Raw genomic sequence first — 3,877 nt, 5'->3', positions numbered from 1 at the left:
GTTTACAGGGCAGAAATAACCCTATACCCAAAGCTATTAATAATAACATTTAATCAGTGCTTTAATTTTTTAAGCAGTAAATGATGCTGTCAGGGCAAAAACTCAAACACTGCATATGGTCAAATGAAAATCATGATGAAAAAGACCTCTTGTAAGTAAAGTAAAACTGCTATGTTAACTTACCAGATTATCCAAAGATGACACCCAAAGGACATATAAAGTAGAGGATGGTTTTATGCTGTGATCTGCAATTGACCCAGTAGAAGTGCTCTCAACATCTTTTGAAGACGCAGCTTCCCTGACCTTAAAAACTTCACTGGCCATTTCGTCTTGTCCAATAAAATCAAACATGACCTGAATATTCAAGAACCAAGATGGCAACTGTCAATTAAAACAAGAAAAATAAGGAACACCGACTAAATGAGCCAATGAGAAATCTCTTTGTTCTCCTTTACACAGAACTTCTTACCTGAATCGGCTCAGACATGATGAATTTCCTCTTGTTTACATATCCATTTGGATATTTGAATTTCAAAACCTCTCCATCTAGGGGTTCCACATGGGTAGCCATTCGCTGACGTCTTTCCTCAATGGCCTAAAAAAAAAAAAAAAAAAAAAAAAAAAATATATATATATATATATATATTCACACAAGAAAAACACTTAAAAAAAATAAAAAATCTAGTGGCTGCACCAACCTTTGTCCGCCTTTCTTCCAAAACCTCATAGCAGTGCCTCCTCCTTTCCTGTAAATACCAAAATATTTTTAAGACACATTTTTGTTTTTCCCCAAATTAAAACTTGGCAAGCATTGAAATATTTTATAAAAATTACCTTTTCTTGGTCTGCCAACAAGGAAGCATTATATTCTTCGTCTTGCTGGGAACGTAATGCTCGCCATTCCTAAAGTAAATAAAGTAAAACCACAAGTCACAAATCATTACTGGTTACAACCACTGACACAACTTAAAATACTTCTCCAGAACGTCTAAACTAACCTCACTCACATCCAAATTCACAGATTCTGCAGTCTCTACATCTAAGGACGTTTCATCCAGTGCTGTAGCAGAGCTGGATAGTTGGAATGAGTTCTGGGATATGGCAGGGGATGGTGTCATTACCTGGGAGTAGACAAAAACTCTCAAACTCAGTGTATAACAATAACAAAGAATACATTGGCTCACTGCACTGTAATTTTATTTGTACTGTCATAAAATTATAAGTTATTTGTACTGTCACCTAGCAAAAAAATGTTCGCTGTGCAGAAACATCACAATAAGATTTAAAGCTGCAGTCCATAACTTTTTTGTGTTTAACATTTACAAAATTTCTATAATAAGCCAGTACACCATGAATCAATTTTCCAAACAATGTTTTTGGCTTGTCCTGAATCACTACGGTACACCTGTAATAAGTGTTTATATTCGGACTATTTAGACTGGTTTGGGTAGGTACTGCTGCGGAGTAGCCCAGTACCTGTGTAATTTGCCATAGACATAAACAGAGAAGTAGCTCCAGCTACAGTGTTCTTCCGCAAGATGCATGCAGTTCTGTTTATTAACCGCTAGAGCGCCAAAAGTTATGGACTGCAGCTTTAATTGAAAGCAAAGAATGTGAACTAAAATGTAACCTTTTAAAGGGGTCCTATTATGCTTTTTCACTTTTTCATCTTTAGTTAGTCTGTAATGATGCTGTTTGAGCATACGAAAGATCTGCAAAGTTACAAAGCTCAAAGTCCAATTCAAAAGGAGATATTTTATTTAACAGAAATCACTTTTCAAAAAGTACAAAGAATGACTCGTTTGGACTACAACGCATATTTTCCGGGATTTGTGATATCACAGATATTGACATATGGGACAAGACCTGGTTGAGCTGCACTAGAGAAGGTTATTGAGTGTTATTACTGTGTCAGAGACACGCTAGCTTTCCCAAGCTAGGCAAATTTAGAGTAGTTACAATCATCCGGGTTTAAATCACGCTCAGATTGATTTGATTCTGACAATATTTACAGTGAAGCTGCCAGGCGGCTATGGTAAGGGGCATTACATTTCCCGAGCAGGCGCCAAGTGCTGCCAATCACAACACACACTTGCCCAGCTAACTAATCACAGCACACACTGGCCCAACTAACCAATCACAGCACATTTCGTTTTTCAGAAGGCGGGCCTTCATTTGAAGCTGTTCATGCCAGACTGGGGAGAGAGGTGTTTTAATAATGTAAAATATGTTTCAAATAATGTGTTTTTCGAACAACCTAGTATGAGAACCTGTTCCAGTACACCCCCAAAACTAAATCAAGACTTTGTAAAAGAGCATAATAAGACCCCTTTAAATGTACATTAAGGTTAAATTAAAATCCAATTCTACTTGTCATATCATAAAGAAATGGATCTTTCATTTGAGTATTGTGCCTTTGTTCTGCAAAGTCATACCTGCAAAACTTCAGCTCGTGGGACAATATAGAGCCTGCTTTTGCCAACTGCTTTTTTTAAATCCCTCATAGAATTTACATGAACTTTTTGGATCTTGCGTCCTTTGCCTGCTCTTGCCAAATGGAAACCTATTAAGTTTAAACTCACATTTGGGTAGCACTGGCAGACAAAGTTATTTAATTCAGACAGAGTCCAATTTAGTGGAATTTTTGATCTTTGGGTTCCTGTCCCAGATGTTTCCTGCACTGGTCTACCTATAAAATCGAATGTACATATTATCAACATAAAACAAAAAAAAACAGAGCTCATCAATTGATCATACACTGTAGCAAAACCTGAGGTTATGTAAAATGCAGATCACTATAAAGTTTGGTTAACAATAAAAACACTTGCTGCTACAGAGTTTGTCCTGCATTTAAAATATTTATCAATATTAATCTTTGTCCCTTTTAATAGCTGACTGCTGCATTAAGATTTGTCACATTAAGTAATAGACAGCTTTTGTGATTCTGATGCCACTGTCCCAACAGTGATTACTTTTTATTTCATGAATATACTGAATAAATTATTATTACAAAAGGTTTATTTCCATATATTTTGGAATTGCTAGCCCAGTAGCTCTTTTAAGCCCAGGAAAAACCCTGTTTTATCTTTAACATTCTTATGTTTCAACTATACATTTACCTAAACCCAACTGTGCAAACCGTTCAAGCTCTGTTGTAGAGGGTAAAACCTCAATATCTGGGCCAGGAAGGAGGAAAAGGTGGGTCTGCCAAACAGCATTTTCCTGCCTCCCCGGTGTTCCTGGCATACATGCAGAAGTACACAGTTAACTAAAATCATGACCACTGGTAGTTCCCTATCTGTCGGTCACTACGAGTTATGTCGACCGACAAATGGGGTCTCACTTGGGAGGCCAATCATCTCTGATTTTAAGAGAAAACGCCAATGAAAATTGGCTAGTGGATTAACACACCTGAGCCACTCCCGTGCCGACGGGTATAAATAGGGCGACAGGTGCATCCACTCATTAGATTTTTGCTTCGGAGCCGAGTAGTTGATGAGAAGAAGTCGCTACAAAGCCATCATCTTTGTTTTTTGTAGAGCTGTTCCTGGTCGGTGTGACGGCGCGTTACAGTGGTGTCCCTGCGAACGGCGATTCCCCTGGGCGCTTCGGCTAAAAGAGACAGTTCTCTAAAAGAGCAAATCTCGGACGATTCGCGTCTTATTCAAGATGCCGTTTCGTCCGTGTCCTTCTGGATGCGGTCGTTTCCTGTCTTCGGTTGACGGTCACGAGCGTTGTCTGCAGTGTCTGGGCGTCCAACACGCTGAGGCTGCGCTCGTGGATGATTCATGCGTCTATTGTGGGCGTATGAACATGGCAGCGCTGCGATCGCGTCTCTCACTCCTCCGCCCAGTCCCGAGCCCTCGCGGCTGGATGA

General features: G+C 39.1%; 1 long non-coding RNA gene across 1 annotated transcript; it reads right to left on the bottom strand.

Moving 5' to 3' along the window:
- Positions 1-467: 467 nt before the first annotated feature.
- On the bottom strand, positions 468-905 carry LOC113093998 (uncharacterized). Its single transcript, XR_003287954.1, has 3 exons — positions 835-905; positions 699-746; positions 468-595 (listed from the first exon to the last, which is right to left on the bottom strand). It is a non-coding gene; the product is annotated as an uncharacterized LOC113093998 (long non-coding RNA).
- Positions 906-3,877: the final 2,972 nt, after the last annotated feature.

This window comes from Carassius auratus, unplaced genomic scaffold (genome assembly GCF_003368295.1).
Source record: "Carassius auratus strain Wakin unplaced genomic scaffold, ASM336829v1 scaf_tig00215208, whole genome shotgun sequence".
Classification (NCBI taxonomy): Eukaryota; Metazoa; Chordata; class Actinopteri; order Cypriniformes; family Cyprinidae; genus Carassius; species Carassius auratus.
Note: the sequence above shows the minus strand (reverse complement) of the source record. Positions and strands in the feature narration are given on the sequence as shown.